Below are 27,031 nucleotides of genomic sequence, written 5' to 3'. Positions count from 1 at the left end.
GTCCCATTTTTTCATCTCTGTCTGTATACTATGCCAAAGTGATTCATAATTATACTTATATAATTTCCCATTTGAGGTTAAAATATTAACTCCCAGATATTTGACCTTTTTAACTATTTCACATCCTATCATTCCTCCTAGTTCTTCCTTTTGTTTAGTATTCATATTTATAGCTAGTATTTTTGTTTTCCCTAAATTTATTTTAAAGCCAGACTCTTGACCATATTGATTAATCGTATTCATTAAGATCATACTAGATTCGTGCGGTTGATCCAATATTATAACTAAGTCATCCGCAAAAGCACACACTCTGTATTCTTGCTGCCTAATCTTAATTCCCTTTAGACCATCCAAGCCCCATATTTTGTTCAGCAATACTTCCAAAGTTATAATAAACAATAGTGGAGACAAGGGACAACCCTGTCTTGTACCTTTTCCAATTTGAAAAGAGTCTGTTAAACTTCCATTGACTATAATTTGAACCGTTTGTTGTTGATATATTGCTTTGATTGATTGTAAAAAACTTTCTCCTATTTGCATTTTTTGCAATGTTTTCAGCAGGAATTGCCAGTTAACTCGATCAAAGGCTTTCTCAGCATCCAAAAATATGAACACAGCAGGAATTTGATTGTTCTTTCCCTAGTATTCTAGTGCATTAATAATTAGTCTTACGTTACTTTTCATTTGTCTCCCTTGAATAAAGCCTGTTTGATCACTGTGTATCAATTGTTGAATAACCAACATTATCAGGGATATAAAAGCTGTCTTCCAAGATGGGGGCACCTTACCTTCCGTTTGAATCTTATTAAATAGTTCCTTAAGAGGTTCTATCATTTCTAACTGTAGATTTTTATAGTAAGCCGCGGTCAAGCCATCTGTGCCTGGTGCCTTCCCTGCCTTTAACTGCTTAATTACCTGTAGATTTTCCCCCGAAGTTATTGGTTGATTCAATTTTTGCCTGTGTTCTTCTTTAACTATGGGTATTTTCTCTTATCTGGTAATTGTGTAGTTTGCTGTCTATCTTGTCCTTCTTGTGCTCTTTCTCTAGGTCCAGATGGTGCGGGATGTCCAGCCTTCAAAATATTATGGTAAAAATCTCAAGCTTTCCATACTGAGTTAAGACGGTATCTTTGCCTCTCAAATGTGAGTGCTAGGCCAAATGGTGCGTCCCATCTAAACTGTATCTGGCGATTTCTAAGCTCTTCAACTAAAAAAGAATAGTCTTTCCTGGATCTTAGCATTTGAGGTGGTATCTCTTTCAAAACAGTCAGTTCCTGACCCCCAATTTGAAGCTTAGTTTTATAGGACTCCTTCAGGAACAATTCTTTCATTAGTGGGTCACCTATAGGGGGCGTAGGAGGCAGAGCCTGCCTTTGTGCCAGGTGTGGGCAATGTGCCAGAGCTTCTAGGAGCCGAGGAGGGCATCTTTAAAGTAAGATTTGGCTTAGAGGCCATTCCAAGTTTTATCTTCAACCAACTAATAAAACTCTGCTGGCCAGTTATGCAGCTGTGGAGCGAGGTGATAAATCACTCCTTTCCCTTGAAGTTTTAAAACTCGGTAGAGAGTTTTTTGAAGGTAGAAGTTCAAAACATAAACATTGTTACGAAGCAGTTCAGCGAGCTCGACGCCATTTTAAGTGTCTCTTTAATAGCTAAGTTATCGGAAGAAGGTCTTGTAAAAATGAAGCTAAGATTTAAACAAACAATTAGGGGCTCACGCATACCAGTCCTGCTTGCCTGGAATCAATAAATCAAGTTTTGTTCTGAGGAAGAGAGAGCTTGCTTCATGCTGCAAATTGCATCTGGAATTCCCGGCACGGAGACAGTTCTGCCCTCAGCTGGCCCTCCTCCCTTCGCAGACACAAACTGTGAGGATCAGATGGCACTTTGCTCAACAGAAACAGCTCACCTTATCTCCTTGCCTGAAGAATAAGGTAAACAAACTGCCAGACGTCTGATAGATGATCATCCGACAGATAACGCGACCAGGAATTTGGGAGCAGCAATAATGAGCTACTTCCATCAGCAGGCTCCTCCCCGGAAGATCCATTGGCCATGTATTCCATCTCTCAGGCTGGGGGGCGAAATTATACGCCCCTCAGACAGGGTTCGCAATTTGGGAGCCCTCCTGGACCCACAGCTGACTTTAGAATATCATTTGTCGGCTGTGACCAGGGGGGCATTTGCCCAGGTTCGCCTGGTGCACCAATTGCGTCCCTACCTGAACCGGGAGGCTCTCGCAACAGTCACTCACGCCCTTGTGACTTCAAGACTGGACTACTGCAATGCGCTCTACATGGGGCAGCCCTTGAAGACCATTCGGAGACTTCAGCTTGTCCAGAATGCAGCCGCGCGAGCGATTGTGGGTGCACCTCGGTACACCCACATTACACCTATCCTCCGTGAGCTGCATTGGCTGCCTATCGGTCTCACTTATAAAGCCCTACATGGTATTGGACCTGGGTACTTGAGAGACCTCTGCCAATTACCTCCCAAAGACCTATTAGATCCCACAGATTAGGCCTCCTCCGAATTCCATCTGCCGGCCAATGGCGATTGTTGACCACCCGGAGGAGGGCCTTCTCTGTGGCTGCTCCGGCCCTCTGGAACGATCTCCCCGTGGAGATCCGGACCCTCACCACCCTTCAGGCTTTCTGCAAAGCCGTCAAGACCTGGCTGTTCCGACAGGCCTGGGGCTGATGAGTTCCCATCCCCACTCGAATTGTGTGGCTGTTGACTGTTTTTAAATTGTTTCCATATTTTGTTTGCTTGACGTTTGCTTTTTTCTGTATTATTCCCTTCCCTTTTGGTTTGTTAGCCGCCCTGAGTCCCTCCGGGAATAGGGCGGCATACAAGTGTAATAAACCTTGAACCTTGAACCTTGAACCTAAACCGGGCTTTTAAGTAAAAGTTTTCATTAAATAAACAGTAATAAATGCTGTAGCAAATTATTCTAATGCCTTACCTATATGGCAGACATACTGTCCAAATTTTATGTTCATGACAAATTTGCAAAAGTAAATTAAGCTATCAGTGATTTCTTGACAATACAAATATCATGCTGGTTTTCAGATTAAAAGTAAAATAGCATGGGCAACAGATTTGCCCAACTTTAACATTAAGATTAAATCTACAATCAAAAGCATATATACACATTATTTATTCTTGGATTTTCTTCCAAGAGTGCATATTTAAGATCTGAAAATACTCAAAGTAGCCAAAATACCGCATAGACAGCTTGCTGATAATATAATGCTCCACAAGTACAAAAATTAAATAATTGTTAATTGTAATTCAATTAGTTTGACTTAATTGCTTTGGTTGGTAATGGAGCATTTTATTGTTATTGTAACATCTTCACTGTGGCTTGTGGGATCAAGTTGAAAACAGGCGTTCTGATTAGCATTTCAACCATTTATAGCTGTTCCATTTATCACAGGAAATAGATTACCTGAAGATTATCTAAATTTTGCATTTTGTGACAATTACATTTAATGTCCTCCATTACTTTAGATGCATTGTATATCATTTTAGTAACTTGTAAATAAGGTATAAAAATATGAGTCTAGCAAACCTGAATGTAATTAATTTTTTAACAATTCATTCTATCTTGTAATATTCTCATAATCAATTTTTTTAAGTTTGTCAATGTAAAGAGAAAAACCACAGTGACATTCTCCTTTGCAAAATTTCTTGGGTATTTCATTCTGCATTTTTTGTTTTTTAAAAAAAAGGAAATATGTTTGTTTATGCACTTCAGTTATTTTAATTAAATAAACTTCTTTCGTTATTTGTAGTTTTAATTAAAGGAAAAATCTAGTCTCAAAGCAACAAAACAATTACACTATTGATTTGGAATGCTGCCATGGATTTCTATTGTTGAGGATTTATTCCTGACCATGGATGGCCAAAAATGACAGAAAAATCTTTTTGGAATTTTTCAAGTGAGTTCTATATAAAGAAGATTTCTCTGCTTTCTGTCAGCATGGACCAGAATCTCAATCCTATACTGTTTTCTTTTTACTGATATTCCTGAAGGAAAAGGGAAATACTGTAGCTGATATCAGAATCATCAAACAGTTTTACATATTAATAAAATCAATACAAATTTCTGGCTACTACACAGCACATCCTGGACTTCTTTCATCTGAGAAAAAATGAACAGTAGCTGAGATTATTGGACTGTGTAGTGTGTAGTTTAGCAGCAATAATAAAAGCAGTCTCCACCTCACACATTTCCTCTTATATTTCCTTTTACATACTTGGTGTGGCTGTCACTTGAAGTATGCGTCCCAAAGGTATTCCTTTACAATCTAAGACTCTATGGATTTTTTTTCTCTCTCTGAAGAAACATTCATATGATGGGGCAACAAATTTTTGTCCATGGCATCAGTTTTTCTTTCTGAGAACCATTCGTTGGCACCACAGTGTGAGTCATTTTGCAGAATGACCTGAAACTACCTGCTGTGCGAAGTCAGCATTCCATATTTAATATACTAGAGACATAAGGCATTTTCCTACTTGTAGGCTACGGAATCCTCTGCATGACCTACTGACTGTGGATTTGAGCTGCCTCAGCCATCATATTTAGAATAATTTCATCTTCAATTCACTTGTGACCCTCCAAGAAAGCAGCCTAAACTTGTGGCTTCCTCCTCAGGATTTAAAGTGATTTCTCCAGTTGCTTCCAACCCAAGCTGTGCCACGTATCTTTCTATGGTGTCTTGTGTTGAGGTACATTTAGGGACAAAGGCTGCCCTGGTTCTATTGGCCCCGGTGGTGGCTATTTCTTCCTAGATAATCATTGCCAATGGATTTTCAGGGTCTTCTGACAGTGGGAAAGTCAAATCTCTTCCATTGTCTCAAAGAATTCTTTCTCTCTGCCACCTATTTGTCAATCTTGACAGATAGTTACAGCAACAGAGTTGGAAGGGACTTTGGAGGCGATCTAGTTCAATATCCTGCTATACTATTTCTGACAAATGGCTGTCCAATGTCTTCTTTAAAGCCTTCAGTGATGTGGCACCCACAACTTCCAAAGGCATTTATTCCACTGGCTGATTGTTCGCACTGTTAGGAATTTTCCACTTAGTTCTAGGTTGTTTCTCTCCTTGATTGGTTTCCACCCATTGTTTCTTGTCTTGCCTTCAGGTGCTTTGGTAAATGAGTTTGACCCCCTTTTCCTTGTGGCAGCCCTTCAAGTATTGGAAGACTACTATCATGTCACCACTGGTCCTTCTTTTCACTAGACTAGATATACTTAGTTCCTGCAATTGTTCTTCGTATGTTATAGCTTCTAGGCTCCTAATCATCTTTGTTGCTCTTCTCAGTACCCTTTCCAGAATCTCAACATCTTTTTTCTATTGGGGTGATCAAAACTGGATCACAACTAAGTGGTTTTAGTAGGCCTTTATAAAGTGGTACTATTAGTTCATGTGATCTTCATTCTATCCCTCTGTTAATGCAACAGTATAATATTAGCTTTTTAATGCAGTAGCAAATGACCCAAATGCCTTGGCTCAGAAAGATGACTAAAAAAGCATGGGATTGGGGGGGGGGGGTACTCTTTAGCTACCAGGACTCCTATCTGCCAAACTCTGTTGGTTGTAATTGCACAAGACTGTAGAGAGTTGAACTGATCTGAATACAAAAGCATTAAATCAAGGGGCTAATGAACAACCTGCCCTACTGTATTTTAAACAAATGGGAAATTTTGTGTCCAGAAACTAGCAGAAAGAAGCCTCTTTTATTAATTAGTTCCTAATTAGCAGCTCACAGAAAGTATCTCTTTCCATCATTGGGACTGGCAAAGAAGTTGTCAGAAATCTTTCCTCTCAGCCTAAATATCTACTGATTGGTAATGGACCCTAATTTCAAGACAAAGCGAGCAATCTGCACTGATGTGCTTCAATAAAACATGTTATGGTACCCTAGTTTTTAAAATACTCTTGTGTTGTTGGTTTTTTTGCTCCCATGGAGGATGGTCAAAAAAGGTTCCTTTTGGAAACATGAAACCTCATCTATGCACTTTCTCTACTACCTTTCACATCTCCAGATTTCAGGAGCTGTATAAAGTAATAATGCTATGGAAGGTAATAAGGTAGCCCCTAATTACTGCTCCCCTGGATTCTCTTCCCTAGGGACAGCCTTTCCAAGAAATTACATGTATAGACACCTGGCACTATGAGATAGGGAGGCTCACCATGGATACTGGTCTCCATTCCCAGTCTGACTCGTGCTCCTGGGATCCCGAGACCTATTCTCTAGGATGTTTCTCCAGATGTGCATTAGATAGACTGTACTGTGAGCCATTCAGAAACAGTTTCACATATCAAGCTTGGAAAAACAAAGAGGTGGAGAAAAAGGATAGTTTTAATCGGCTATTTACAATATTGCATCATGACAGATAAAGACAGCTGTTTGTTGACATCAGAAATGATAAATAGCCTGAAACATATATGTTTTTTTCAATGTGTTTACTGGCAAAGAATGCGGGCTTAGGATTTCCTTATCCCACATTCTAGTGTGCTTTTTTAAAAATTGCTTTAAAATAAATAAAATAAAGAAATTGCAAATATTACAGCATGTAGGGAACTAAGTTGAACAAATATCCACTTAGGAAGCTGAAAGCTTACTGGGACATATGCATAAATAAAGGTGATCTTCTTTTTACATTATAAATGCTGATTGGAAGGAAGACACCTCTGTAGGTCAGCTTGTCCTTTACACTGTGAATAACTTGATGGAGGCCGCTAAACCCAGCGGCCTATAGCAAAGATAATTGCTTTATATTCCCTCACCTTGCATGCTATATTTATAAAGGAAGGGAACACGAAGGAAACATGGAAATTCAGCACGTAAGATTTCAAGTTCTCAAGAGCTCCATTGCAACCTATCACACAGAGCCTGGTTGCATTTTATTTTTTTCCTTGTATTTGCTTAAAGAGGGGTAAATGATGTCTCTTGCGGGCTTTGCCATGTGACTTGTAATGGGTAAATGTAACTCCACTGAGATCAGACCTTCACAGGGACATAGGACATACTTCCTAGCCTGTCATGAAATATACCCCATTGACTTATGATTAGCCCCTTGAGTAGGGATAATTATAAGACAAACAGATCTCAGGTTTATTTCCTGATTGGTTCAGTGGTGGGTAGGACTTCTGTCTCTTAATGAGAAAGCCATACCAGGGAGGGTTGTGTGTTTCACATCCTATCTTGCACTTGCTATATTTCACATGAATGAGATAATTTGACTGCAGATGAGGTAACGGTGTGACTTGCCCATGAGCTGGACAAGGTTACCATATGATCATTCATGTAAACTTACAGACTGCTCCCCAAGGAGCCTGACTGATAGCTGTGTTTGGGTATTGTGTTGTACTCAGAGGCACAGAAAGGAGAGGAGCTGGTGGAAGTAATGCCACAGCCTCTCTCTTGTCTTAAAGGAGGCAGACCGCTGAGAATTTGTCACAGAAGCCAGGCACCACAATAATGGATGCTTCAAATCCAGGATCAGTAATAGGCAGAAAGTCTGCATTGGTTGCTACAGTAGAAGCCAATGTAGGATACTTCTGAAGAGTTATTAGAGTCAAAGCTGCTCTTTATAGTTTGCCTGACTTGGTTGTAAGAAGTACTATGTGGGCATGTTAAGTATAACCTTTTATTAATTAATGAAAAATTCATTCCAAGAACATTTTTTATTCCCCACAAACAGTTCTCATGAGGGACTATTCATATTGTTTTGCTTTCCTACTGCCTCCCATTTCACCTGGGCTCAAGACTTAGCTATCAGCTCCATTTTAGACAACTTGAAAAGCACATGAACATTCTCCCATTTTGCTACAAGCTACATTGAGATGCCCTGAAAAATCAGGAATCTGAAACAAGACTTAAAAAATACAGGGTGGAAGAAAGATTAACTGTATGTTATCCTTTTACTCTAAAGGAGATTAATGGAATTTACTCTTTTAAAGAAGTTTATCATGTTGGAGTATATGGTGTTATATCAATCCTAGAAAATTCTGGAAGCCTTATATTGATGGTTTTCCCAATCTGATGTATTATAAGCATATTAGAATTTTAACCCCAGAATTCTAAGACAGGGTGCTAAACTGGGAGTTCAAAAGCATTTGGACGAATGGAGGGTTAGAAGAAGCTGATTTTAGTTCATAGGCATCTGGTTTCTTGATGGTAAAGTTATGAAAGGACTTGATTTCACTGGGTCTCTCCAAGATTTTTCAGCATCATTGGCATTAACTTTTATCATGAGTTTTGGGAATGCTAGGCCAAGAATACTTGTACTTTGTATGCATGACAATATAGGCCAAATCTTTTCTAAGGAATGATTCTAAGAAGATTGTTAATGCAATATTTTTTCACTCTGTCTTTGATTTATACAGTGCATCAAGATTCCATGTTGTCTCTATTTCCTTAAACATCTTTATGTAAATGTTTAGAAAGATTGTTGATGAACATTAATAAAAAGGTAATCAATTTGAGAATTTTTGCTACAATATGAATCAGGTGGGAGTGAAAGAAGCAGCTATCATATAAAATAGAACTAGGAGCCCATGTGTCAGCTTCTGCTTTGCTGTTGCTTCAGCTGCCATGAAACGGGAGGGGGGGGCGTGGATTTGGGAGGGGTTAATTGATGTGCTGGAGGAATGTTCTAGGATGTACCAGTCGTTGGGATCACGCATGCGTATGGGTTTCCCGCCTGCATCAACGGCCTTCACATTCCATCTTTGGCCTGTCTTTTTGAAGTTATCTCACACCTGACATTTGAAGGACTTATGATTGGACTGGAGCTTTGATCCTAAGGGGGGGGAACGGGCTTTCCTATATATCAATTGCTTTCGCGCCATATTATTCAGACTTTGCTTCACTACTGCTCGCTTACCATTTGTAATTAGTAAAAGTACTTTGGATTTCCAACCCATGGAGTCTCTTAGTCTTCTTTCCTAATTATGGAGTGGAGTGGGGCGTGACAAGAAGCAAAGTCTGAATAATATCCCTTTCCAGGAGATTTACATCTACCGAGAAGGGAAAGAATGTCTTCTCCGACCAGAGAGGAGGAGGGCGCCGTTGGAGGGGCGGATTCCAGTGAACTAGGACCTCCCGACCTTTCTTTACACCAGCCCAGCCCGTCTGACCGACCTTTGCACGAAGATTTATTTCAACTGCAAATTTCCAATCAGCCTGAACCTTCCCCCCCACCCCGTTGGTCAACTTCAGTGGGGCAAAGAGAGATAGAGACAAGCTGGAATGCTGGGCTCACCCAAAGACCACCTCGACAAGCTTCGCTGGAGCCAGGTGCCGTGAGAAGACCCCAGGCAAGTGAGTTCCCTGACTATTGGAGCCAAAGGTACTGTGGGGAAAGAAGAGGGGGCGATGAAGGAGAATGGAGAAGTTATCAGCACCAGGGGCCCATGAGAAAACCCCACCGGAGTGAATTACCTGATTATTGGGGTCAAACATATTTGGAGGAGAGAAGGGGGGAGGAGGAAAGAGATTGGAGAAATTGGCAACGTTACCCACGCCAGGCATCTCCTCCGCCCCCCCCCCTCGGCCCGTGTCACCCCCTGCGGCTAGAGGTTTTGCTGATCAAGGACCACCTCCCCCCCAGCCTCCCCCCCGAAGACATCGGATGGCTAAAATCCCTCCCTTGCCTGTGCGTTTTAATGGTAGTTCTGCTAGCCTTCCCTCCTTTCTTATGCAAGTGTTTAACTACATGGAAATTTATGGCCGGGACTTTGAATCTGACACCTTAAGGGTCAGGATGATTCTTTTATCTTTGGATGGTGAGGCGGCTACGTGGTCGACTGCATTGCATATGTCTGGCTCTCCCCTCTTGGGGAATTTCAACCGTTTTATGGAGGCTTTCCGCCAACGTTTTGATGACCCGTTAACTGAAAAGCGGAACAAATTGAAGTTTTTAACCTTCGACCAAGACGATAGACCCGTCGCCCAATACATCCAGGAATTTCAGTGTCTCTCGCAATACATGAGAGGCTGGGGGGAGGACGCCCTTCTGGACAGGTTTGCTGAAGGGTTGAACGCGGACATTTATCAACAATGTGTCAATCGTAACCTGCCGAGACGTTTAATCACTTGGTTTGAGCATGCTGCTGACGCCGAGCTTGACTTAATCCGTCTCCGTTATGCCACAGAAGAAAGACGGAAGCGGAAAGAGAGGGCTGCCAGGTCCCTCCCCCCTCCTGCTACTCAATCGCTTTCCAAACGACGAGGCGAGGCGAGAGGGCCCCCTTCTGGCTCCTCCAGACCTTTAACATGCTTTCGCTGTGGCAAGCTTGGGCACACCGCCCCCGACTGTCGGGCTAAATTGCCCCTCTCCGCCCAACCCCCTCCCAGACGTGAAGAAAAGCCTACCAGAGGTTCTGAGAAGAAGAAGAAGGAAACGGCTTTCGCTGGGGACACCAACCCCCCTCCTTTTGCCCAGCCATTAAAGGATGACGCAGATGCTAACTCCTCTTCTTCTGAGGACTCTGATGACGACACTTAGCCTCACTGGGTGAGTTCAAACAAGGGGCCCCTCCTAATCCCTATTGAATTAAAAGTTCCTCCTGACGGGACACCTGCCACCCTCCTAGCTTTACTTGATTCCGGCTGTTCCTGATCCATGATCAACCCAGCCATGGTAGAAAAATCAGGCATCAAATTGCGCACTTTAAAAACCCCTATTGTGTTTTGCCAAATAGATGGATCGATTGCGGGGGGGGGACCCGCCCATTTTTTTACTGAGCCTTTGGAAATGAGAATGGGTACCCATACTGAATTAATCTCTTTTGTGGTCGCACCTGGCATGGACAGGCCACTCATTTTGGGCATCCCATGGCTCCGGAAGTGGAACCCTCACATAAATTGGCGGACAGGCCGCTTGCGTGTTCGCTCGAAGGTGCCTTCAGTGGCGGAGGGCTCTCCGGACCAACCTGACGTCACTAACGTTCCTGAAGTAGCCGCTAGAGGGCAGGAGAGGATTGCAGGAGAGGAGAAAATTCCGAAAGAATATTTGGATCTTAAGGAAGTCTTCAGCGAGCAATCTTCGGACATTCTGCCCCCCCACAGGCCTACTGATTGCTCCATTGACATTTTGCCCGGGGTCAAACTCCCAAAACCCCGCATTTACTCCATGTCACCTAGGGAAATGGAGGAGATGCGTTCTTTCATTGACAAAAATTTGAAACGTGGTTTCATTGAACCGGCCCGACCTAAAGTAGCTGCCCCGGTACTGTTTCGTGAAAAGAAAGATGGTTCTCTTCGCTTATGCTGTGACTTTCGAAACCTTAACGCTATCTGTACTCAAAACCTCTACCCACTCCCATTGATGAAGGACTTGTTGGCGCAACTGGGGAAGGGCCGCATCTTCACAAAATTGGACCTGCGAGAAGCTTACTATAGGGTACGCATTAAGGAAGGGGACGAATGGAAGACCGCATTCAACTGCCCTCTTGGTTGTTTCCAATTCCGAGTTATGCCTTTTGGCCTACAGGGGGCTCCTGCTGTGTTCATGCAATTTATTAATGAGATCCTACACGATCATCTCTATAAGGGCGTTATCGTATATCTGGACGATATCCTCATTTATACCCGCTCTTACGACCACCACGTCAATCTGGTACGCACTGTTTTGAAAAAACTCCGTGCTGCCAACCTGTATGCCAAATTGTCTAAGTGCGAGTTTCACCAAACGACTATTGACTATCTGGGCTACCGTATCTCCCCTGATGGCGTTGAAATGGACCCTGAAAAAGTGAAGGCGGTCACTGAATGGGACGCGCCCAAAACTCGTAAACAATTGCAAAAATTTTTGGGTTTCGCTAATTTCTACCGTCAATTTATTCCCTCTTTTGCCAACATTGCTCTCCCTATTACTAATTTGCTCAAGACGAAAGGCGACCCGAAGCCTAAACCCAATAAGCCTTTGGACTGGACCATGGAATGCCAGGCGGCATTCGAAAAGCTTAAACGCCTTTTTGCTGCTGAACCAGTTCTTAAACATCCTGATCTCAACCAGCCGTTCGTCGTCCAGGCTGATGCCAGTGATGTCGCCGTTGGGGCCGTTCTACTGCAAGCCAATGACCAAGGTAACTTACAGCCTTGCGCATACACCTCACGTAAACTCACTGACACGGAGCGGCGCTGGGCGGTTTGGGAGAAAGAGGCTTTTGCGGTCCGTTGGGCTCTCGCGACTTGGCGCCATTTCCTTGAAGGCTCTAAACACCCATTTGAGGTGTGGACTGACCACAAGAACTTGGAAGCGTTGCGGACACCTCGTCGCCTCTCCCCCAAACAGATGCGTTGGGCCCAATATTTTAACCGATTCAATTTCACTCTAAAGTATATCCCGGGTGGAAAGAACTTCATGGCCGATGCTTTGTCCCGTTTACCTCAATATAATTGTTCCAAACTGAGTATCGTCCAACCACTCTTGGCAGCTCCGGTACTCACACGTCAACAGACCCGGGCTCAAAAGGACGTGCCTCAAGATCTACTTTCTGACCTCAAAGCGGCTCTTCCTCAAGACGACTGGTTTCTGAACCATCGGGACGAGTGCACCATGAGGGACGATCTACCGTGGATTGGTGCTAAATTATACATCCCCGCTTCCCTACGACTTGTCGTCCTTCGTCGCGCTCATGACTCCAGGATGGCAGGTCATTTTGGCTTCGTTAAAACTTTGCACCTCGTAAAGAGACAATTCTGGTGGCCCTCTTTAAAAAAGGACATTGAACTTTATGTGGCCAGTTGCCCGGTTTGCGCTACCGCCAAAAAGCCGCCGGGAAAACCGCAGGGCCTTCTACAGTCCGTCGCCCGCCCGGTTGCCCCTTGGAAGGAAATTTCTATGGACTTTATTGTTGAGCTTCCCGAAAGCCAGGGGCACACCGTCATCTGGGTGGTCACTGATTTGTTTTCCAAGCAAGTTCATTTCGTGCCTTGCCACAAAATTCCTTCCGCCAAGGCGTTGGCTAAACTGTTCCTTTCCCACATCTACCGGTTACATGGGGTTCCCGACCGTATTATCTCCGATCGTGGAGTCCAGTTCACATCTAAATTTTGGAAAGAGTTTCTCACACGCATTGGTTCCGCCCAGGGCCTTAGCTCCGCCTACCATCCTCAGACTAATGGCGGCTGTGAACGTACTAATTCCGTCCTTGAACAATATTTACGTTGTTTCATCAATTACCAACAGGACGATTGGGTTGACTTGTTACCACATGCTGAAGTGGCCTATAACAATTCGGTTCACTCCAGCACGGGCTTCACCCCTTTCCGGGTCGTTTACGGCCAGGATTTTGTTCCTATTCCCGAACTGCCTACGGCCCAACCTCAGGTTCCTTCCGTTGCAGACTGGAGTGAACGTCTCAGTCGCCTTTGGCCTCTGACTCTTTCCACCTTGGACGCTGCCCATAAGGCTCATAAGAAGCAAGCTGATAAGAAACGCTCTCAGCCATATGAGTACCACGTTGGGGATTTGGTGTATTTGTCTACAAAATTCTTGCATACTACACAGAAATCAAAGAAATTGGGGCCCAAGTATGTTGGCCCTTTCCCAATTGTGAAAGTTATCAATCCTGTTTCTGTTCGTTTGCAATTGCCCAAACATCTCAACCGTATCCACCCGGTGTTCCACATCAACCTCATCAAACCACTTCGGGTGTCCAACCTACGACCCACAGATGACCCTCCGCCCGCTCCATTACTTATTGATGGGGAACATCATTTTGAAGTTCGTGACATTCTTGATTCTCGTAGGCACCGTAATCGCATCCAATACCTTGTGGCTTGGAAACATTTTCCTCCTTCCCACACAGAATGGGTTGATAAGTCCCACGTTCGTGCACCCCGCCTACTCCAGAAGTTTTATGCTTCCTATCCCGACAAGCCTTGACTTTTCTCCCCTCCCTCTTTGTTTTGTTTTGTTATTTGTCTGTTTTGTTTGTTTTTTCTTCCAGGCCTGACAGCCTTTTCTCCGGGGGACGGCCGGATGTCAGCTTCTGCTTTGCTGTTGCTTCAGCTGCCATGAAACGGGAGGGGGGGGCGTGGATTTGGGAGGGGTTAATTGATGTGCTGGAGGAATGTTCTAGGATGTACCAGTCGTTGGGATCATGCATGCGTATGGGTTTCCCGCCTGCATCAACGGCCTTCACATTCCATCTTTGGCCTGTCTTTTTGAAGTTATCTCACACCTGACATTTGAAGGACTTATGATTGGACTGGAGCTTTGATCCTAAGGGGGGGGAACGGGCTTTCCTATATATCAATTGCTTTCACACCATATTATTCAGACTTTGCTTCACTACTGCTCGCTTACCATTTGTAATTAGTAAAAGTACTTTGGATTTCCAACCCATGGAGTCTCTTAGTCTTCTTTCCTAATTATGGAGTGGAGTGTTCCAGAGCACAAATTTCCAGAGCACATACCATCCATTGAAGTTTAAAGCAGTGATAAAATACCATTCCTGAAACAGCATTTACTTTGTAACTAAAATTGTACTAGAAAAAGATGCTGTGGTCACAAATTCTAAATGACAACATTTTGCAATTGAATCCAGTATTACATCAGATTTTTGCATAGAAGGCACTTGGACTAGTAGCGGTAGATTGACCTTTTTGAAGTTCTATACTCTCCTCTCTCCATTTTTAAGTTGGTTCCAATATCTTCTTTATGAACAAACATGCGATAGAAAAGGAATACATAAACACTTTTTCCACCAAGTTGATGTTGCCAAATGAGAGCAGAATCAGGCAGCAGAAATACTTCTTATTTGCTTATTCTCTGCCCTATTAGCCTGAGGTGAAGTATTTTCTTGATCCGCTAATAAACATTTTAATGAATTCAAAATTTCCTTTATTTCATTCATCTTAATTAAAATTATGCTTTTCAATTAAATTCTGAGAAACCTATCAGGAATTTCACCAATGGGAAGAGTGCTAGTTAAGCATAGTAGACAAGAAACATGAAATACTTTTCATTCAGTGCATGTTCAGGGAAACTACTGCAATGGAAACTGATTATACATTTTATAAAATACTTTTATTCTGTACACATGACAACATTTAGATCTAATGGGCTTAGCTTGGCTTTCACCTCATCTAAATGGAAACTCAATCGACTGTAATGAATGTGCCTCATAATCATTTCCAATGGGCAGAAAATCTGAAGAATGTTGAATATCAATAAAGGAAAATATTTATAGCTCCTCATCACTAATGATGTTACCTGGTTTGGGTAATGAAACATCTGCAAGAAAACAATCAAGCTCAGAGACCTATCAGTTTTGAATATTCCAGCTCTTTTTGAGACCTATTAGTGACAGGACAGAAGGTCGAACTACCCCTCGGGGGTAGGTATACGTGTCTTCTATAATATATCATAGAGTTTTCAAATATCTCTTATTACCTTTAATCCATGGAAATATTTTGCTAAGCATGTAGAATTCATAGCAAGTCTACCAAGAAAATTGGCCGCAATCTGGGACTTATTAATTCAGAATTTGTGCTGCATCTTTAGTATGGAGAATACAATAGCATAAACTCCACTCACAACCGTTTTTAATATCAAGTGTTATTTGGACAGAGCTAATTAAGTCAACAATTAAGCAATAATGCTGTTAAAACTTGGTGTGTGTATGCGTGCGTGCGTGCGTGCACACATGGACACCTAAGCTTCTTTATGTCAGCTTGATTCCTGGTGACTGCTTGGACAAGTCATTGCAGTTTCCTTGGTAACATTTTCAGAAGTGGTTTGTCATTTCCTGCTCCTTAGGGCTGAAAGTGATTGACTGGTCCAAGGTTATCCAGCTGACTTTGTGCTTAAGGCAGGACTAAAATTCACCTTCTCCACATTTCTAGTCTGATGCCTTGACCACTACTCCAAATATTCATTTTAAACTTAATATGATTATTACTCCCTACAAATGGGTGTGAAATTTAAATCTCATCATGAGATTTAATATTGTGTGTGTGTGTACGTATGTATGTATGTCATATATGTGATCAAAGGTCATATCTAACTCTGTATTTTGTTTATCCACAGTTCCTGCTGGTGTGTTCTTGTCAGGCAAATATGGTTTGTGACAAGTTGCAGAAAATTTATTCTACAATGTTTTGAATACAATCTTGATGGGAGACAGAAATATCACAACTCGCTCACTTCATTCTCAAAAGCAAAGAAAGTTGAAATATAAAAAACGCATGGTGCAATCAGAAACCAGGATTTTATAGGAACGTTTTTCCACATTTAATACGTCTTGAAAGCCAGATATTTTCTATTTCATGTTGTTTATGTTGTGGTTTTTTGTTTTTTTTTTGTAAATATGTAATACTTCAGTTAAGAAGGCAAACTTTTACTTTAGAACCCTTGGGGGCACTAACATAACACCTGTCAGCAATTCCTTAAACCAACCATATCATATGGCAGCCACAAAGCATAGCCTAGAACCCCAGGGAAAATGCTGCTGGTTTAAGAAGGGGCAAGGAAAGCTACAGTGGCATCTCAGCAAAGTCCAAAGAATTTTTCTTTTCTTTTCATATCTGAAATGGTGTAAAACCTTAATAACCAATGAGGTAAGATTCCAAATGAAAAGTATCTGGGTTCAACACGGATATCTTTAACCTCTTGTTATAGAAAAAGGAATTATATTTGTAAACAATTGGCAGCAGGTAAAATTGTCAACAGCTGAACAATATATTTGTAAGCTGCATTCCTAGAGGAAGAGCAGGTATTTGAGATTAGAAGAAACAAAGGCATAAACACGCTTGCATAGTAATTGCATGGGGAGAAAGAGGCTGGCAGCAGTGAAGGCAAGAGAAGCAGGTGAGCACCTAATTATTTTTAAGGCTCATGTAGGGAAAGTATTGGAATTGCTGGAAGAGACTATTATTCTATAGACAAAGTCCTTGGTATTCAATAGCCCTTGACCTACTACTGACATTAAATGGGTATTAAATGATAGGGCTATGCAAATTTTTCCAAAGAGGTACTTTAAAACCTGGGGGAGCTCATTCAAAATACCATTTTTTTGAATCATTAAACTAGCTGAAACTTTTTTTCAAGAGTGCACACATTTGGTTAGAAACTGTTCTGGTTGTCATCTAATTAGGCCTGCAAATCAATGGGGAGATGGCCATCCATAGATGGCTGCTTTCTATATTTAATTAGTCTATTTGTAGGATTCAATTTTATTGTCTTTCTAAAACTTTCATAAAATATTCTTCATGTTTATATATATAGCTACAGAATGGCACCATATTGATGTGGACCTCTTTTTCCCTAGTTGACATTACCTGGCTGTTAGATCCAGCTGGAAAGGGATCGTCGGGATCAGAGGTGGGATTCACTTACCTTCCCTACCAGTTCACAAATGTGAGCACATTATTTTTGCGCATGCGCAGTGCTCATGCATTACATTAGGTGGGTGGGCAGAGCCTCCTGCAGCCACCGCTACCCGTTTGCCCAAACAGGAGAAAACTGGCTGAATACCACTGGTCAGGATCCCATCTATCAGGGAATGTCATCTGGCAGGACTCTGAAGAAGCCCTTTATGTCACGGTGCCTAAAACATCATTCCCCTCTAGATATCACTGACCCTGTCTTATTGGCCACTGATAAAGCCTTGAAGATGTGGTTTTTGCATGGAGCTTCAGGTCCTGGATGTCTGGTTGAGGCTGTATGATGCTTATGTTAATTGTAACCTGTTTTTTTCTTAGCTGCTACATTGTTCATGATGTTATTATATAGTTTTTATCTTGTTTTAACTATTGTTAGCTGCTCAGTATCATGCTTCAGATTGTTCTATAGCACTTTTTGAGAGGGGTATTATCAATTACATTACTGTACACTATTATATTCCAGGTAGCAAAATGCATCAGATACACTTCTATTTCTACCCGGTTTTCATAACAATTCTGTCCTTACTTTGTTAAGTAACCTTCTAGAAACCTTTCTCCCTTCTGCCATCAAATATCAAATGTTTTCCAGAATTTATGGTATGAGCAAGTTAAAGGGTTGTTATTGCACGATAAGCATTAGTTTTATTCTGGCTCTACTTTGGTTACAACTAAGACACAAATAACTGCAGACTTGACAGCTGACACGCAAACACCCATAACAGCTGTGTTCCCGGCAGAAAGTGCAAAGCAACTTGTAGAAGACGAATATGAATAAAAATGCCTTGTATCAGCAGAGGACTCTACCACATCACCTTATATTATCCTCTGCAAGTGCCACAAGGAGGAATATAGGTTTGGACAGTGGTGGGATTCAGCTGATACGCACCAGTTTGGGTGAAATTACACACCCCTATCAAAGTGGACCCTTGGTACTGTGCTACAATGGAGAAATGAGCAACGAAGCAGTCAGTGCAAGGAAAGGAGAAAGCCGCTTTTCCTCTTTCTTCTCCCTGCTTCTCCTCCTTCCCTTGTACCAGTCACTCCATTTCCTATTTCTCCATTACAGCCCAGGGCAGTGCCCAGGATCCACTTTGATAGTGGGTGGTGGTATTTTAACAACTGGTTTGTCCAGGGTCAGGTTGGGCCATGCCTCCCATGACAGCCAACTTGACCTTGGTCAAACCAGTTGTTAAATTATTTGAATCCCACCACTGGGTTTGGATCATTACTATTTTTTTTCATCATCACAATTTTGTTAAAGTTTTTTGCAAACCTGAAAACTGGCACATTGAGGGTATCTGGAATTCTCCAAATCAGAGATAACTAAAACACTGGAGGATGGTTTTTGGGTTGGGGCAAAACAAGTATGTTAGAATAATTTTATTTTTCCTATCAGGTATCTAGTACAACATAATAGTAGATTTATTATTAGCATTGCTAGGTGCTTTTTCCTCTTAAATATTTTGCTGGAATTAATTCTCAAGCAATAGTGCATAGGTCTGTAGACAAATATTTATTGGATAGCTAGGAGTCGGTTATAATTTTATTGTGCATACTCTTTTCTTTCAGCCTCTCTTAAACATAAAGGTACAGTAATGCATAAAAGTAGATTTCTTGTGGCTATACTACTGAATCAGCTCCGAATCCTTATAGAAACTTATGTATTTGGAAAAATTAAACCAAATTAAAATGAATTTTAAAAGCCCTGGATATGGCCAATATCCAGGATGATAGAATGAGTTTGTAATCAAACCTGAACAAGTTGGACAACTGGGATAAAGTTCTTCAACAGAGAGAAATGCAAGGTATTTTAGGGGAGAAAATGTTGCCCATAAAATAACTCCATTGTTTGGAAACATAACAGCTAAAAAGGACTTAGATGTGGTAATTGACAACAAGCTGAACATAAGCCAGCAGTTTCAGACAGCTGCTAGCAGGGAAAATAAAGGTCTGGGCTACATTAGAAGACGCATGGTATCAAGGACACATGTAATGTAATCTTTCCTCCTTATTCAGCACTAGTGAAAAAACACCTGGAGAGCTAGGCACCACATTTCCAGGAAGATCTTGATGAGTCAGAGAAGATTCCAAAAAAGCCAAAATGATAGAGACTTAAAGACATATTCATTCAGGAATGCTGAAGAGACTTGTACTGGTCACTTTGAAGATAAAAGACCAGAAGAGATATGATAACCATGGTTGTTTACCTATAATAAGATGGTCAAAAACTATTTTCCGTAGCCACAGAAACTAGAAGAAGTAATAGATATAAATAGATTGATTGATATAAGATAGGGATATCAAAAGAAAACTTCTAAGATAGTATTACATCTCAGAGTTAGTACAAGGCTGCTAGCTGAAAGAAAAACCCCAGCAAATGAAGCTTAAACGTAAAAGTGGTTCTCCATTGGTAAAATTGTACATAGTGTTTATGGTGTTTGAATTGGAAGGATATGGACTAGGCAGTATAAATTTGGCATCAATATCTCAGAGAGATATAATTTTTATTCATCAAAAACCTGGCATTCAAGAGAAGAGAAAAGGAATAATTGTGTCATGCTAGGCAGTGGCCACCCCAGAATCTGGGTTTGAGAGAAAGATGCCTCCATGCATATTTATATGTATTTATATACGTATGTCTCTTATCTCTGAAACACTGCCTACACACACACACACACACACACACACACACACACACACACACACACACACACACACACACACATATATATATATATATATATATATATATATATATATATATATATATATAAAAGCTATGAGCTTTATAGAATGTTGAGTAGTTTTTTGAGGAGGCGAACATCTTGTAACACCTTCATATGATACAATTTCATATAATCATAGTATAATATATGAAGAAAAGACAATATTGGAGGGTTTTTAAAAGCGGGGTGGAGAGTAGTTGCTTGAGTCATTACAAGACAGAACTACCCACCTTCTCGAGTTCTCAGCAGTCTCTATGGTGCAGGTGTAACTTTCATTTTGTTCTGTTCTTCTTTGCATTGGCATTAGACCTCAGATCTTGCAGAGTAACCACTTCCTATCTGTTCAGCTGCTTGTCTTTTCCTGCCAGCTAATTACTATTCAGATAAAGTCACACAGAGACAGCACAGGGCACAGTCAACTAGAGAGAACAGATTCCATTGACCTCAACCCTCTTCCTTTCTTCCAATAAGATCCTCTCAGTCTGCATCCACCCACTCTGTGGAAGGCAGAAAGAGAGATGGCAAATGAAATCCAACTGCTCCTCAAACCTCCCCAGTGGGGAAGCTGCGGAGGCAAAAAGCAGTTTCCAGGGATAAGAGCTCAAGCAGATAGTTTTCCATCATTCTGACATTTCAAACAATAAAGGCATCCAGAAAGTACTGAATGAGTTACCCAAAATAAATCCAGGAGGGTAAGGAGTAGTTTTGCTTCTCAGAAACAGAGTTGAATTGGAAGAGAGCCAGTTTTATCTAGGGGTTAAGGCACCAGCTAGAACCCAAAGGTTTGAGTTTTGGTCTCACCTTAGGCATGAAAGCTGGCTAAGTGGCTTTGGGCCAGTCACACTGTTTCTCAGCCCACAGTGTCAGGCTTCGGTGGCAAACTGGTCAGTCAGTTCCTGTCACAATTGATGAATAAATGCTTGATCTGAAAAAAAAGCAGTCCCTGCAGTTGTGAGAAAATACTAGGAAGAAAAAAAAATAGAAAGGAAATCACTATTGTATTGGAGGCATAGTACTTCCTTCTGCAAAGGAGAAATGCTGGACACTTTTCAAATTCAAGCCTTCTCTCTGATATGTTTAAAGCAATAAAACAAAAGAAAAATTATGAAAGAAAAGGGAAATATGGAGATCAGGTGTGGAATAAAGCAATAGGGAAATGACAATAATGTAGCTACCAACCTGCACTATTTTCCAGTGAATGTTACATAGCCACAGCATGAGATGTGTGTCATATAGAATAAACAGGACCATAAGAGAAAAAAACCCTGCACAGTCTGATTGTTCAAGACAAGTGGGGTTGTTTACACTGGAAGCACATGGAATTATATATTATGTATTATATCTCCTGGCTAGTGGTTGTCAGGATTTGTGTACTTGAGATACAACTGCTGGATAAGTGATGTTGAAGAGCTGGCACTTGAGAAAGAGGTTTTGCTACAGGAATCAGGGGGGGAAGCTTTAAACTGCCCTAAGGACATAACATGTGAAAAGCAAATAAGGAGCTACTCTGGCAACTGCCCCCCCCCAAAGAAAATTCCTAGGAGGCAAGCTACAGAAGTACAAAAGCCAAATCCTTTCAATTACATGGCTCAAACCAGGATTTGGCTACTCAATGTCAGTACTTCACACACTCCAGATCACCAGTCAGCCAATCCATTAAAAAAAAAGTATGCAGAAGCCGGTTCTGTTTTCCTCTGTTGCCAAAAGAGAGCTGTAGGGTGAGTGAAGAGGTCAGGGACCAGACTGGAGGAAATAGTCCCACAGGAAACTGGCTGAACCAAGGGAAGCCACAAGGTTGTCTATTGGTGCTTTCTTTTTCTGTATTACATATCGACAGAGTTTATTTAACCATGACTTGTTAGGCTTAGGGTTGGTTAGGTTTACAAAATACGCTGTTCACACAATATGCAAAGCCAGACTATACAAGTCACATTGGCTAAGCAAGAAACCACTCAATAGCTTTAACTTCAATAAAAAGAAAAAAATGCAAAATAAAGACTTGTCTCACATTTTTTTTCTCCCACTTTCAGCTTTAATTCATCACGATGCAATAAGGCAGGCAGTGCAACACACTTCCTTGCTCTTGGAATTCATGTCTAAGGGAAAAGGAAGGGTATTTCTGCAATTAGAGCAAACACAATGGGTTAAATGGCCAGAAGGACTGCCTGAGAAGCTGGGAAATTCTCCAGAGTGTGACCTTGTTTATTCAAAACAAGAGGAAAATAAGTTAACCTCCGGGGCAATAAAAAAATGTGGAAACAGGAAAGGGTCAATTCATGTAATTGCTCTGCTTTGCAATTTAAATAGTTTCATGGGGGCCGACAAATCTGAGGTGTCTGTTCTGGTCTTCAGCATTTTCAGGATTCCAAGGTTGTAAAGCTCAAGGCTTTGTGAGATAAGGGTCCCAACTAAATGTGCAAGATTGCTTCTTGCGCTTGCATCTTCCGGAGCGGGAGTTGCTGTGAGCAGAATTCATGAAGGAAACCGGATGCTTCCCCATCTGTGACAAATGGCAGATACTCCTTTCCTCTTGCTGAAACAGGAAACCTCCGTCTACTATCCCAAACACTCTGGTCTTCTCAAGCACAAGTTGTTTGAAGATGCATGTCCTTATTCATCCAATTATGTTTCCTTCCTCTCAATGTGGTAAGTTCAGTCAGAGAAGATCCAAGATTATGGACAAAAATGGCAAGAAAGAGAAGCTACAGGCCTCTGTATAACAAATGGGTCTGAACTGAGAAAATTAACTTGTGGACAAAAGGCGTTTTTAGCAAGCAGGGATTTTCTAGACGTATTGCTGCCAGCTGCACTTGAGTTAATAAAAGAAGAAGAGGCCAAAGGGTAATAGGCTTTGGCGTGCTCATAAAAGGCAAATAACACAGAGTTCTACATTATTCTCATTTTCTTTATCCCATGAAGAAGGGAGGGAGGAAAGAAGGAAGGAAGGAAGGAAGGAAGGGAAGGGAAGGGAAGGAAAGGAAGGAGGGAGGCAGAGAGGGAGGGAATATTTTAGAAGGTATAAAAGATAGAAGATGTCATCAAGAGAGGGAAAAACTACCTGGGGGAGGATAGCATTTGACATAGACACCTTCTGTAGCACCAGATGGAGACTAAAGTTATTGCCAATTCCTGCCGAGTCAGGAAAGGAAAGAGATGACATAATAATGAGGTGATCACAGGCATAGAGAATCAAGGGAAGGAACAATGGCAAAGTGCCAGGAACACAAAAAACCAAAGTTCTGCACTGGGGCATGAGAATCAAACACTCATGTAAGATAGGGTGGTCAGCTACTAAACCTAGGAACAATAATAAAAACCCTAGATGATGTTTTCAGAAAGCAGATGGAAAAGTATTATGACCATGTTGTAATTATATGGCGGCTGAGGAAAAAGAGGCAACCCTGAGAATTCCTAGCAATGGAGCCATCTTCAGCCTCAAAGCACACTTAATACTGTGCTCTTAATAGTTGAGTACAAGCAGAGGTTTTTTTTCCTTTCCTGAAAAGAACAGCATAATGGGAAAAGTCACTGTTTCTCAAGTTGCAAATTCTCCCAGAGGAACTGCCGCTGAAACAGACAGCTTGTGTCATTTGAAATCTCCCAGTCTTGTTGGCATGTTTCATGTGATAGACAGAGGCTACCAAATATAGAAAAAGATGATCATATATTCTCCTGGACTGCGATAAACATTGGCTATCATTTGCACAGGCCTAGAAATGCAAATATTTCTGTTCAGGTTATATTTATTCAAATAGCATCCATATTTCCTGGCTTTCAAATATGGGAAATGGGCTCTTATTCTTCAGCAGTTCATGGATTTGATTTGTATGTGTGTTAACATATTATATAGAAGTTTTTTAATTTCAAATCTCTGAAATGTGCTTAAAATAACTTTCACACACTAACACGCTTACGTTGGAAATAAAAATCACTTTTGCACACAGTACTTTCTCAGTTTCAGCAACCTGAGGCACAACATCCTTTTTCTTATTATCAAGTACTTTTTCATCCAGTAGATTTAAAATAGACAAGCCAATAGCATAGTCGCCATTCCATTCCTTTCTCAGCCATCCCATCCCTGTAAATCCAAAACAGGTTTTCAATGTCTCCTTTATTGTCATGTTGGGCACCACACTGTGAGAATCAGTGTGGAAACTAAACAGCTAGGAAAAAAAACTACCTTTTTGGGCTGCATCCAGTGGCAAAAACAGAGCAGCTTTCTTTTTGTACTCAGAGCTGCAGAATCTTATATCAATTCCATTATGACAATAGTGATGGGGAAGGAAATCTCAGGGAAATATTAAAATTCAAATCCAAGAAATATAAAATGTCAGTATCCTTTCATGCTTCCTTCAAAAGAAAATAAACCAATGTTAGAGCGCATTCATTTCAACAGCTAAAATTGGGAGAGCTGGTCAGGTGGTGCTTACCTGCTCTCAGTGTAGGATAGTAATATATAACTTTCCTGTCCATCCATATTATCCCTAACTGTTAAGAGACATTAGGAGTTTAGTAACCCGTTCTGCAGCCTGATTCTGTTGGAACCAAGTGGGCAAAGCATTGCAGATTAAGTTCCCTTTTTCCCTTTCTCTTTTAGAAAACATACTGAACTTCAACATTAGCATTTAAATAGTTGCAGAGGGAAGAAATAAAATTCACACTTCAGTGGGGTGAACTCCCACAGTTGCAAACAATTCCTGTAACCGGAATGAAGGCAACTTCCTGAGAGTAATAGCTAAAAGAGTGCAGGAGTGGGTAGTCATGGAGGGGGGAGGGGGAGAACTGAGGTGCAGTGAGGGTTAAGATAGGACAAACCAAAACCCAAAGAAGCAGAATACAGTCCCTGTGGGAGGGTGGTGTAAGCTCTTCACAGTAGTTTGAATTATGCCACTGGCTTCATATTTCAGGTTTTAAGCAGGGGAAAGCCCATCCTATTTTCTATTTCCATAGGTCTTCTACAGACCCCATTATTGTGGCTCTCCTTGTTTTTTCCCCCACTTAGCTCCCATGCCAGACAGCATGCCAGTTGGCAGCATACAGTCATACCCTTTACCAGTGCCAACAGCATCAGAATGATCAGCCAGTGTTAAGTATAGTCATCATATCTAAGCAGCAGAAATCCAGACAATTGGTGGATGGTGGCAAAGAATTAGGAAAATCCTATTAAAATTAGTATTGCCTGGATTCATACATTCTAGAGCTCAGAATTCTGGTTTTAAATAAAAGTGTCTGGCTGGGTATTGTTAAGAGAATTCCAGGCAAAACTTCAATAGTCGTTCTAATGTATTATTCTGCTTTGAAATTCAGAAATATGTGATATCCAGAATCTCAGCTATTTAAGATGCTTAATACATTTTAAGCTGCCCAGAGTAGCTCCACAAGATTGACAATAATAAAATAAAATAAAGTAATAAAATAAAATAAATAAAATAATAAAATAATAAATAAAATAAATAAAATAAATAAAATAAATAAAATAAATAAAATAAATAAAATAAATAAAATAAATAAAATAAATAAAATAAATAAAATAAATAAAATAAATAAAATAAATAAAATAAATAAAATAATAAATAAAATAAATAAAATAAAATAATAACAGAAGTACATTAAGAGATCACAGCAGCATTTGTGGCTGCTTTTGAAGTGGCCTTGAGAATGAATTCAATATAGAGCTATCAACTGCATATATTGTAAATTTGAACTTTAAGAAAAGCTGGATAGGAAAATGCTCACCCCACAAAATCATATAGTTTGTATATAAATTATACTAATAAGCATCTGTACCACTACCTAATAATCATTTGGCTGCTAAATATGTGAGCTCAATCTATGCCATCTTTTTATTTTCACGTGATACAGGATCAACTGAGAGTTCTAGTCACAGTTGTTAGACCTCTAATAATTTAGTCATGGGTGGAAATCAAAACTAATTCTTTGTGAGTACTTATCTATGTATAATAGGATTGAATGGTATTTCAGATTGGACCACAGAAAATGACACTTTTTCTTTAAGAAGTTAGAGATAGATGGTATGTTATACTATTGTCTGCTCCAAAGTACATGTTGGAGCCTACTCTATAGCCATAATTATTATGTACACAAATAAGTGAAATCAAAACTCTGATGGAGCCCATTTCTTAAAGTAAATACAACATTATGTTTGTAGTATAGATGGAAACAATCATTGGTCACGCCTTTGGATGAACCATGGCATGGATGGCATATGAGTTGTGTATCCATCCTTGTCCTATTTGACTTGTCGGTGCTTTTTATATAATCAACCATGGTATCTTCTGGGCTAGCTCAGAGATTGAGGGCAGGTGGCACGATGTTGTGCTGGTACGCCTACCTCCTTCAGAGTTGATTCCAGCCAGTGATAATTGGGGGAGGGGAGGTCTAACCCTCAGCCTTTACTATTTGGGGTGCACAGGATTTGGTGCTTTCTTCTCTTTTCTTTAACATCTGTATGAGCTCATTTGTCACCATGGAGTGAGATACCCTCAGTGCACTAGTGATACCAATTATAAATTATTGACAAATTGAGCGATATTGTGAATGTTTTATTCCAGTATCTGGAGATTGTGAGAATCTGGATGGGTAACTACAGACTTCAGCTGAACCCAGGCAATACTGGGTGGCTCTGGATTTGGGAGCCTACTAGTTCTAAACTATGCTATCTTTAGTGCTTGATGGGGTTTCGCTACACCAGCGAGACGTGGTTTACAATCAGGAGTTCCTCCTAGACTCATTGAGATTCCTGCTCAATAAATCCAATTTTGATACAATATTTAAATATAAATATTTAAGTAGATTTACAGGGAAATTTCTTAATATGAGTGTCAATTATATTCCAAAACATGGTATTTGACTCTTCTTAGAAACTTTGG

The 27,031-nt window shown here is 40.8% G+C and overlaps 1 long non-coding RNA gene across 1 annotated transcript in view; it reads right to left on the bottom strand.

Annotated features, from left to right (window-relative positions):
- Positions 1–20,545, bottom strand: part of LOC116512593 — a 114,248-nt gene extending 93,703 nt beyond the window's left edge. The window contains exon 1 of the long non-coding RNA XR_004255903.1: positions 20,372–20,545. This is a non-coding gene — a long non-coding RNA (uncharacterized LOC116512593). The remainder of the gene's footprint in view (positions 1–20,371) is intronic.
- Positions 20,546–27,031: the final 6,486 nt, after the last annotated feature.

The sequence above is a fragment of the Thamnophis elegans genome, chromosome 8, assembly GCF_009769535.1.
Source record: "Thamnophis elegans isolate rThaEle1 chromosome 8, rThaEle1.pri, whole genome shotgun sequence".
NCBI classification, from domain to species: domain Eukaryota; kingdom Metazoa; phylum Chordata; class Lepidosauria; order Squamata; family Colubridae; genus Thamnophis; species Thamnophis elegans.
This window is presented reverse-complemented; position numbering and strand designations above follow the sequence as displayed.